Source organism: Rhincodon typus, chromosome 34 (assembly GCF_021869965.1).
Source record: "Rhincodon typus isolate 14 chromosome 34, sRhiTyp1.1, whole genome shotgun sequence".
NCBI lineage: Eukaryota > Metazoa > Chordata > Chondrichthyes > Orectolobiformes > Rhincodontidae > Rhincodon > Rhincodon typus.
The window spans coordinates 18,207,033-18,218,975 of NC_063365.1; the positions used below are offsets into that span (position 1 = coordinate 18,207,033).

Sequence of the window (11,943 nt, forward strand, 5' to 3'; positions counted from 1 at the left end):
TCAGCCTTCCTGCTCCTCTGATGCTGCTTGGCCTGCTGTGTTCATCCAGCTCTACACCTTGTCCTGGATGGTGTTCAGCTTCTTGCTGCACCCATCCAGGTAAGTGCGGAATATTCCATGACACTCCTGACTAGTACCTTGTAGATGGTGGGCAGGTTTTGGGGAGTCAGGACGTGAGTTACTCACCACAGTATTCATAGCCTTTGACCTGCTGTTGTAGCCATTGGGTTTATGTGGCGAGTCCAGTTCAGTTTCTTGCCAATGGTAACCCCAAGGATGTTGACGAGCACAACTTTCCTCTCATAATGACATGATGGTAGTGGCCACTAGGAGGAGCATGAAACTTGTTGCTGGTCCTGATTGCTTACCTTTCTGTGATGAGGTGACTTGTCTCCATTGTATGAACCACGAATTATAGTCTTCCACTTCACAACGTGCCATTTTTGGGGCTCAATAAGAGTGCGGGGTTTGGAAAGCTGCAACATGTTCATGACATTTTTTTGGAAAACTTATTTCCTCAAATTATTCTGTAATGATCTGCAGATGCTTTCTTTGTGAGCCTTTAGTGCTGCAGTCATAGATGTCTCTCCAGTATGGTTCTGTGGCAGAGATCTCACGCTACTCTCAACAGTTATTTTAGAAAGAAATCTGCAGGAGGTAAAAACGAAGCCTTGAACATTATCATTTATGAAGAAACAAACCGCTGTTTGTCTTGTTTTTGGTATCTGTCTCTTGATGAAGGTAAGAGAGATTCTTATGTGCTGCAGGGATAGCCACGAGTTCTGACATGAAATGTGTCCTTCAGCGTTGAAGCTCTAAAGGATGGGTGAATGGTATCCCTGTCTCTCAACATGCACAATAGCCTCTGTTCAAATCTCAAGGATAAAGTCTTAAGTGATAGAAATGGTTTACTTCAATCACAATCTATTCTGAATGTTGAAAAATTCCAACACTGCTCTTAAAGTGTGTGACACCATATAATGGAATGTTTGCAGTTCAGAATCAAGCCATTCGACACAATTGGTCCATGCTAGTGTTTGTCATCCTGCAATTCCCTCTTTCCCCTTCGCTGTTCATCTCACCCTCCCAGTCTATCCTCCAGTGCCTTTCTCCGTCCTGTGCTTATCAAAAAAGTAAAATTGCCAAAGTCCCAGAGAACCATAGGGGTACTCGCTCCTCAGAGAGGGAGACAGCTGGTAGGGAGTCTAACCTGAGAGTCGCCGTGCCTCAGGTGAGGTTGAAAAGGAGGGATGTTTGGGATAGCCTCAGTCAATGTGGGAATTGAACCCGAGCTATCGGCATCACTCTGCATAGCAAAGCAGCTGTCCAGCCAATTGAGTTATCTCGCACTGTGGCATGGTGGCTCAGTGGTTAGCACTGCTGCCTCACAGTGCCAGCGACTCGTGTTCGATTCCACCCTCGGGTGACTGCCTGTGTGGAGTTTGCACATTCTCCCTGTGTCTGCGTGGGTTTCCTCCGGGTGCTCCGGTTTCCTCCCACAGTCCAAAGATGTGCAGGTTAGGGTGGATTGGCCATGCTAAATTGCCCCATTGTGTCCAGGGATGTGTAGATTAGGTGGGTAACAGGGGGGGATGGGTCTGGGTGGGGTGCTCTGAGGGTCAGTGTGGACTTGTTGAGCCGAAGGGCCTGTTTCCACACTGTAGGGATTCTATGATGATAAATGCATGGATGCTATTCACTCCACGATGCCCCAGATTGTTAATGGGATCCTTCATCTTGCCACTCTCTGGTTACAGAAGTTTCTCCTGAGCTCCCTTGTAGACTAGAAGGTGACTGCCTTGTATTACTGGGCCCTGGTCTTGGCTTCCTGCACAAGTGGAAACGTGGTTTCCATGATATAATCTTACAACCCTTGTCTAGATCATGGCCTTACAATTGCTACTTTCTATTCATTATTCTATGGAGCAGTTTAATACTCAACATGCACATCTTCCATCATTTGTTTCTAGAAAATCCCACAGCATCTGATAACATCAGAAAAACTGGAAAATAAAACAACTTGCCTCGTTTACATACTCATCACCATGAGACAAAGAGAGAATCTATGTCCAACACTGTCCCTTTATGACTTGCATCACTGTCGTAACTAGAGGAACCTTTCCTCTTCCTGTTAAGTCTCATGTCAATCCTCTATTTGGATTTTTTCATTATTGTATGGGATATGAGGACCCCCCACTTTGGCCAACAATTATTGCCTGTCCCATGACCGCCTTTGGGAAGGTGGTAGTGAGCTGACCTTCTTGAATTGCTGCAGTTTATCTGCTATTGGTGCTGCTGTTAGCAAGGGAATTCCAGGATTTTGATCCAGCAACAGTGAAGGAGTGACGTTCATATCGGAATGGGGGTGACTTTGAGCAGCACTTATAGCTTGTAAAGTTCTGAAGTCTGTGCTGCCCTTGTTCTCCAAGGTGACATGTTTGGAATTGCTGACAAAGGAGCATTTGATGAGTTGTAGCAGTAGGTGGTACAACCTGCTGCTCCTGTGCATTGCCGCTGAGGGGGTGTGGCTGCTTTAAGGCATTCAGTTTGGTGCTGATCAAACAGGCTACTTTGTCCTGGATGGTGTCAGGCTTCTCGAGTGTTGTTGGGGCTGCACCTATCCAGGCACATGGGGAGTATTCCATCACACTCCTGAATTGTGCCTTTGTAGATGGACAGGCTTTGGGGAGTCAGGAGGTGAAATACTTGGTGCAGAATTTCTGGCCTTTTAACTCCCTCTTGTTGCCACAGTCTTTATATATCTGAGTTTCTTTAACCTATCGCTGGCATTTCTCCTGTGTCCCACACAAGGTTTATTTAGTAAAGCGTTCTTAATAGCTCAAAATGTTTGAGTGATAAATGAATTCACAGGTACTTTCAACAAATTGAAAACAAAAAATGCCATTTCATCATCGACCTTAAATGCTACCTTCCTCCCAGCAAAAATGCTGGTCCTTCCTGTGTTTCTTTCAAGATTTCCAGCATTTTACTATTTACTTTCATTAACAGCTTTCCAATCAATGCTTTTGCTTCTCTCTTGTTAAATTCTTTGCTGCATTTGATTCAGGCCTTTCAGCTGTCCACCAGCTGTTGACCTAATTTTCAGAATGTTACAAACATGGCAACAAAGCACCAGTTGTTAATCAATCGAAAGATTTCTCGACTAGAATTGACGCAAGATCTGCCCTCCTCAGATGCTCCGTTCTGCTTTCCTCCCAGCATGATGTTCCTTTTGCATGTTGTTTAAATGTGACAGCTGCCCTGCTTCTTCCCCTCAAAGGGCCAGGATTCAAGGTCTGTGAAACATTCAAACCTGCAGGTAATAGCTCCCAGTCACCTCATGGTGCCTCTGGTCCAAGAATGTGTTTTAGACCCTGAGAACTAAATGTTAGCACAGGACGGCTAACACTGGTATATAGAGTGTACAGCATGGAAACAGAGGTCCAAATCGTCCGTGTCAGTCAACCAGATATCCTAAATTAATCTAGTCCCCTTATGCCAGCATTTAGTCCATATCCCCTCTAAACCCTTCCTATTCGTGTACCCATCCAGATGCTTTTTGGATATTGTAATTGTACCAGCTTCCACAACCTTCTCTGGCAGCTCATTCCACACATACACCACCCTCTGCATGAAAATGCTGTCCCTCAGGTCCCATTGAGTTGGCTTTCTCTTGGTCATGCTGGCTAGGCAAAGCTGTAAGTAGGCCTTGGGCTTCTCTTGGTGATGCACCCTTTTGTGTTTTGACACTTGGATCAGATATTTATACATCATACATTCATTTAGTGGCCTAAAATGATTTGAATTTGATCCCAAGAGATTAACGGTATCTAAGATCGATTCCAGTAGCTTTTCTGTGTGTTTCGTTTTGAAGATGCGCACAAAGAATTTCACTTTGCTGGCCAGGCTAGACAGTTAGGGTGGCACGGTGCCTCAGTGGTTAGCCCTGTTGTCTCACATTCCAGGGACCTAGGTTCAATTCTAGCCTCGGGCGAATGTCTGTGTAGGGTTTGCACCTTCTCCCGTGTCTGCGTGGGTTTGCCCCCACAGTCCGAAGATTAGGGGCAGGTTAGGTGGATTGGCCATGCAAAATTGCCTATAGTGTCCAGGGATGTGTAGTTTAGGTGAGTTAGCCATGGGAAATATAGGGATAGGGTAGGAGGGTGGGATGGTGTTTGAAGAGTCAGTGTGGACTCAATGGGCTGAATGGCCTGCTTTTCCACACGGTAGGGATTCTATGATCAAATCAGTCATTCCAGCAGTATACAGGCAGTTGGGCCCATGACTAAACCACATAAGTGAGCTGAATATTTCCTGAGGTGCCACCAATGTAAAAGCCTTGTTCTGCTTTTCAGGGTTCAGAATGCAGAGGGTTTCTAGTGACCTGTGTTGAGAATCTACACAGGTTTTTCTGTCATGGACTAATGAGTTTTTGTGAGCTTTTCTGCAAGTGTTCCCTGCTTGTTCCACTCATTGATTGGTGTCTTGGTGTCACTATGTGCTAATTTGGTGCAAGATCTTTCTAAGCGAGACTGAATGTGTGAACGTTTCAGATTGCTTGCTTGCATGTGTGATTTCTCTCAGACCTTGGATGTCATCGAGTTTCATGCACATAGTTCTTGAATTTTGCTATAAAGAGAGACACATTGTCGAAGCTTTTCATCTTGACGCTATCAGGACAAGAGCAAGAATGTCAATTTCAAACAATCACCACCATTTGTGCTACAGGGGAACAGGGTAATTTTTAAAGTTCCCTCAATATTCTGGCGTTAACTTAGACTGTGAGGAACTAAGCTTATCAAGCTTACTAAGCTTGTAGCACATTAATTGTTTGATTAATTAATTGCACACTTGCCTTCATTGCTAAGACCTTTGAGTGTGGGAGTTGAGACATTATGTTGAGGTTGTACAGGATGTTGGTGAGGCCTCTTCTGTAATACTGTGTCCGGTTCTGGTTGCCCTGTTATAGGAAGGATATTATGAAGCTGGAGAGGGTTCAGAAGAGATTTACCAGGATGTTGCCAGGAGTGGAGGGTTTCAGCTTTAAGGATAGGCTGGGACTCTCTTCACTAGAGCATGGGATGTTGAGAGGTCCCCTCATAGAGATTTCTAAAATAATGAGGGGTATAGATAACGTGAATGGCAGGTGTTTTTTTTCCCCTAGGGTGGGGGATTTCAAGACTAGGGGGCATATTTTAAGGTGAGAGGAGAAAGATTTTAAAAAAGACATGAGTGGCAATTTTTTTTTGCACGGAGTGGTTCACGTGTGGAATGAACTGCTAGAGAAAGCGATGGATGCAGGTACATTTAAAGGACATTTGGATAAGTACCTGAATAAGGAATGTTTGGAGGGAAATGGGCTGGTTGGACCAAAGACTATATGACTCTAATTTTTCTAACTGGAGTGCGTGGGTGAAGGGGTAGGCACGCTTGGTGAGAAAAGGGAAAGGCAGCTGAAGCAATGGAGTCAAACATTCAGTCATATGTAAGAGGAAAGGAAGGAACTTGTGTTTATTTTTATTGCATTTATTTCACAACCTCAGCGTGTCCCAACACACTTCACAGGCACAGAAGTACTTTTGGAAGTGCATGTTGCTATTGCAATGTGGGAAAATGTCCCACAAACTGCGATGCGATAAGGACCAGAATGATGTTAACGGATTGAGATGCATTTTATTGTAGTTGACATGGACCGCTTGAGCTGTTTCTTTGCTGTAAGTTCTTTGTAATGTTTGCACTCCCTGCAGTTCTTGGAAGTGCTATTGAATCGTTTGCTCCCCACCTGAGACAGGGCTTTGCTTTTGCATTTAGGGATTAGGTTAAGGTCGTTGTACAAGGGAATGGTTCACTCAGCCATTGGGTGGAGAAAGTAGACTAATGTGTAAAGCCCCAAAGGGAGTACATGTAGTCTGTGCCAGCACCTGAGAGTCATAGTTACACAGAACAGAAACAGGCCTACAGTCCAACTCATCCATGCCGACCAGATATCATAAACTGATCTAGTCCCATTTGCCAGCATTTGGCCCATATCCCTAATTGTGCTCAGTAGTTAATGTAAACTATAGTGAGAAAATATCTTATGTAGTACAAATGCCTCTTCTAATTAGATTCACCAATGGTATAGCATTCACCACTGATAATTGACCAAACCCCTTGACTTATTGTAGAGAACACAAGATTGATGACAGTGAACTACCCAAGGCAGCAATTTCAGGCTTTTGAAGCAGAAATCAACAGGCTAGTGATGGTGGCATCTGGAATACTACAGGTATATGACTTCGGCAATCAAAATCTTAAAGGGACCCTGCCGTCTGAATTCAGTATCTAGTCTGTGCAGTTGGAGAGCACTTTTCATATTAAGAATATTGAAGATCTGAAATATAACCCTCGTCACCTCTGATATCCTACCTGTGCCTTTGAAGGAACTTTACTCCCTCTTTGTTATATGGTAGCTGTGTCCTGACTGGATATGTTTCACCCAGAATCCATTGCACTGCAGAACAGAATCTCCCAGAGGTGACCTTGATCCATGTGTCTACATTGTCAGAGCTGGATTAATTGTAACTGCCTCTCCAATAGCGTTGAAGTTTATTTTCAGGACGAAGGGCAAAATTTCATACCTGTTCTGTATGTCGACTTGAAACCCCCCACTTTACCCACTTGGTGCTGTTTAGAGTCCTTGCTTTCAAGAGTTTTACAACTCTCCTATTTAACATATACTGGTCAAGATAATGTTTTGCCCTGATCCAAAGAAGAAGAAAGTTGTGAAGCATTGAGTTTGAAGTCATTACCAGATAGAATTATTACTCTCTCTTAGAATCATAGATTTTTACAAGACAGAAGGCCTCTCGTGTCATACCAGCTCCCAAAAGAGCTACCCAGTTAGTCCCAATCTCCAGTCCTATTTCCATAGCCCTCTAAACTCATCACTTTTTTGAAAAGATATCCAGCTGTCTTTCGAAACCTCTTGTGGAATCCACCTCCTCCACTCTCCTGGGCAGTGCATTCCAAATCCTTACAATACTCTGAGTAAAGAAGTTTCTCCTTGTCTCACTCCTGGCTCTCTTGATGGCAATCTTGAAATTGTGACCCCTAGTTACTGATGTACCAACTACTGGAACCAGAATATCCTCCATTACCCTGTCGAAATTGTTCATAATTTTAAACATTTCAATAATATCTCTTGATCTTCTCTGCTCCATGGAGAATCAGTCTAATTTCTTTAATCTTTCCTTGTGTCTGAAATCCCTCTTTCCTGGTAACGTTACAAAGAACAAACAATAGTACAGCATACGAACAGGCACTTCAGCCCACTATACATGAGCTGACACATGACTTCCTAAACTTAAAAACTTTGCGCCTATGCAGTCCATATCCTGCTATTCCTTGCCTATTCAGATATCTTAAAAGTTGCTATTCTCTCCTCCACTTCTGGCAGTGCATTTCAGGCACTTACAATCCTCTGTATTTTAAAAAAAACACAACTTGCCCCTCACATCTTTAAACTTGCCCCCTTGTACCTTAAATCTATGTCCAAGTGATTGACATTCCTAACCTGGGAAAAACACTCTGACCATCCATGCCTCTCATCATTTAGTAAACTTGTATCAGGTCGCTCCTCATCCTTCGGCGTTCAAGTGAAATCTAGTAAATTTCCTTTGCACTCTCTCCAGGGCTTGGATACAGTGGAAATACTTCTCAGCTGGGAGACAATTCAGAGCTCCTTTAGTGTTGTGAATGTGGATAATGCTTAACTTGAATAGAGAGAAAGATAAGATTATTCCTTTTCTCCTTCAGGGTATCAATTCAAAAATTGGGACAAATTCCAGAGTGAAAGTACAATAGACACTTCTTAATACTGCTGTATTTTAAGAATGATGTAAATACAGTGATATCAAGGCTTTGTCAGCTCACTGTTTTGAGGGAGTCATTAAAAAGTGCAGGTTATAACCTGCGTTTTGTTCTTAAGACCCCCTGCACAGTGCAGATAAAGGAAATTACAATCTATTCAAGGTTTCATTTTCATTTTCAATGCACTGCTCAGCGACAAACACAAATAACTTCATCCTCAGGGAAGCATTTTCTTTGTGTATTGGAATCTTTCTTTATTAATTCAGTTTACGTCTGTGTATGAATTGCAGTGCATCGTCTTAAAGCAGTGTTTGGACACCTGAAAGTAAGAGAATGCAATTTTATTCATTCTTGGGTATCATGGGCCAGGTTAGCATTTATTGCCCACCCCTAACTTCCCAGAGGGCAGGTCAATATCACTCACATTGCTGTGGGTCTGGAGTCACATGTAGGCCAGGTCAGGTAAGGACGACAGATTTCCATCTTTAAAAGACATTAGTGAACCAGATGGGTGTTCACAATTGGCAGTGGTTGCGGGGTTGCCAAAAAGCTAGATTTTTGTTACTCATTTTCATTGAATTCAAATGTCACCATTTGCTGGGACTTGAACCCATGTCCCCAGAACGTTATAAAAACAGCAACTGTGCTGGAGGAACTCAACAGGTCCAGCTGTGGAATGAAGAAAAGGCATATCAGACTTGAAATGTTACCTCAGTTTTACTGTCTGCAGATTCTGTCAGACCTACTGATTTTCTCCAGTGCTTTCTGTTTATATTTTAGATTTCCAGCATCTTCCTGTTTTCCTTTCAACCCCGGAGAATTAGTCTGGATGTTGATTAGCTCAGTTGGCTGGACGACTGGTTTGTGATGCAGAGTGACACCAACAATATGTGTTCAATTCCCCTCACCGGCTGAGGTTACCATGAAGGACTCTCCTGCTCAACCTCTCCCCTTGCCTGAGGCATGGTGTCCCTCAGGTTAACCAACCAGTCATCAGTGTGTGTGTGCCAGTCTGTCTGTCTCTGTCTCTGTCTCTCTCTCTCTCTCTCTCTCCCTCTGTGTCTCTCTGCCTGCTGTGTGTGTGTATCTATCTGTATCTTTCTCTCTCTGTGGCCCTCTCTGTCTGGCTGTGGGTATGTCTCTCACTCTCTCTCTGTCAGTCTCTGTGTCTGTCTGTCTCTCGCGCTCGCTGTGTGTGTCTCTCTCTCTCTCTGGTTCAGTAGGGCTTTGTGGCTTTGAAACAAAAACAGAAATTGCTGGGGAAACTTGGCAGGTCTGGCAGCATCTGTGGAGAGAAAACAGAGTTAATGTTTTGGGTCCAATGACCTTTCATCAGAAACTATGGTGACTTTACCTTTTTGTCTTTAGTCTGGAACAATGGATTACCTCGTCCAGTAACATGACCACAATCCCACCACCTCCCTATTTGGTAGTAATCTGACAGATCCTAAAGAGGAGAGAGGTTGCGCACACTTTCTCTCCCTCTCCCTGTCTCCCTCCCGGTCTGTCTCCCTCCCGGTCTGTCTATCTGTCTCCCTCTCTCCCTCTCTCCATGTCTCTATGTCCCCCTCTCCCTGTCTCTCTGTCTGTCTGTCTCTCTCTCTCTTTCATGCTAATATATTCCCAGATACAAACCATTATTTTTCATTCCACTGCAGTAAAGGGAAGATACAAATGCGGTTTGATTAGTTGGAGTTCTCTTGGCCTTGGGCAACGTTACCCTTGCTCTCACATAGATCTTTGTTCTCCGCTTAATCATTCTTTGATTCCATTGTGCTCCAGTATTAAATACAGAATGATGGATTGCACATGAGTGATTACAAGGCGTTAATCTAATCGAGCACTTCAGTGAGCCCCTGTACACAACAGCAAATATCTTAAAGTAAAAGCAAAGCATTAATTGAATAGAATGGGTTGAGGTGATCAAAACTGTGGGAGAGAAGCTGCAGCAGTCCCTGTGATCAAATTCTTACAGAAGGCAAATTTAGGATAATGCAAAATAAGCTGGGAAGAGGAAGTTGTGGCTTAAAATTGCACTGAAGACACTTTTTTCTCTAAAGCAATCGCATTTCTGGGATTATATTTGTGTGACCAAGCCTTGTACTAATTAATCTTTCAACAACAAATCTCCTTGCTTTGCTCCCAATGAACCAGGTGCCTTTTATGATAATAATTTATAATGTTCAGAAATGGCATACCAGAGGAAGGAACTGATACTGTTGCAGCAGACACCTTTTATATCTGTAATGCATTAAAATCCTGAATGTCCTTCCTGTTCACTTTTGTTGTCACATCTCTGTGATACTTGTGCCTGGAAAATGCCTACAAGCTACCAGGATTGTATAAACACTTCAATAGAATCCTTACAGTGTGGAAGCAGGCCACTCAGCCCATTGAGTCCACACCGACCCTCTGAACAGCATCCCACCCAGACCCCCTTCCCTATCCCTGTAACCCTGCATTTCCCATGTCTAATCCACCCAGCCTGCACATCCTTAGTGTCTATGGGCAATTTAGCATGGCCAATCCATCTAACCTGCACATCTTTGGACTGTGGGAGGAAACCAGAGCACCCGGAGGAAACCCACACAGACACTGGGAGAATGTGCCAACTCCACACAGACAGTCACCCGAGGGTGGAATCGAACCTGGGTCCCTGGCATTGAGGCAGCAGTGCTAACCACTGAGCCACTGTGTCACCCAAATTGAAGCAGGAGTAGGCCATTCAACCCCTCGAGCCCCACCTTGTCATTCAACAGGATCATGGTTGATCTGCCCCAGGCCTTAGCTCCTGTTTCATGCCAGCTCATCGTAGCTGCAGATATTTCAAAAAATCAATCTACCTCCTCTTTAATTAATTACTTAATCAACAGAATTTTTTTGGGAAAAAAAATTGAGTGTCATCTTATAATAAGTTTGCCTTTGCCATTTTAAATGGATGCCCAAGAAATTTCAGGCACAAAATCAATCTGGAAGAGACTAATCACGGACATTTTTTTAAAATCTCCATCCTTCCATCCATTATTCCATCCATCCATTATTCCATCCATCCATCCATCCAACATCCAGGTTAAATAACTGGAGGATTTGAGATTCCTGAGCTGCGCGGAGCTGAAGAAATATGATAGGAGGAAAAGTGACATGAATGCAGCACATGATGGAGAGAGAATCTAGAGGATGAGACTGAGAGGGAATTGAGGGCTTGCTGTAAGCAGTGTCACAGAATGCATTTACTTGCAGTGAAGCTTCAAGATCCCTGTGCCATATTTTGTCTGTTAACAGGTCTGCCCTGTTGTTTGTGTTTTGAAAGAAGTGAATATTTGTCCCTACTGGCATTCAGTGAATCAGAGGCTGGGTGAGCCATTATGACAGGATTTTGTAGCAAATGACAAGAATCCAATCAAATAGCAGACTAAATAGTGACTTTGTGAATTGCAGGCAACAGAACCCATGTCCTCCCAATCAAAGTCTACCGATTAAAGCAGGATTATTTTTCTGACGCAATGCAGTGAGTGGAGTATAGTTACAATAGAAATGATCAGTAAAATCAATCCAGAATTGTGCAACATGTATCTCTACCAATGATTGTTGGGAATAGGGGAATTATCCAAGCATTTATATTCTCATGGGACTTTGGTCACTGTAATTGCAGCAATTTTAAAAACGCAAAAGCATGGTAGGAAATTATTTCCCCTTTTTATCTGTCTTTCTATCCCCCCTGACCCAGTATCGGAGATTTAAAAGCAGGCACTAATCTGCTAATGTCTCTTTCCAACAGCAATTCTTCTCTAATTGTCCCTGGTCTAACCTTCTCGAGGCGTTAAAAATTATTTACAGAGTCTGTTGAGGTAAGGAAAACATTAATTTTATTTAATAAACATGATGCGGAGGCTTAATCTTGGCGTGAAGCTGCATGGGAGAGCAAGATTGTGACATTGCTTCACTTTCTGTAGGATGTGACTATATTAACATATCACTCAGTCAGACTTAGTGATAGTAGGAACTGCAGATGCTGGAGAATCTGAGCTAACAAGGTGTAGAGCTGGATGAACACAGCAGGCCAAGCAGCATCAGAGGAGCAGGAAGGCTGAC

General features: G+C 43.4%; 1 protein-coding gene across 1 annotated transcript in view; it reads left to right on the top strand.

Annotated features, from left to right (window-relative positions):
- The window catches only part of ndst2a (N-deacetylase/N-sulfotransferase (heparan glucosaminyl) 2a), a 450,479-nt gene that overhangs the window by 24,853 nt on the left and 413,683 nt on the right, over nt 1–11,943 (top strand). Inside the window, exon 2 of the mRNA XM_048616195.1 lies at nt 11,630–11,699. The gene's annotated coding sequence lies outside the window, so the exon portion shown is untranslated. The remainder of the gene's footprint in view (nt 1–11,629; nt 11,700–11,943) is intronic.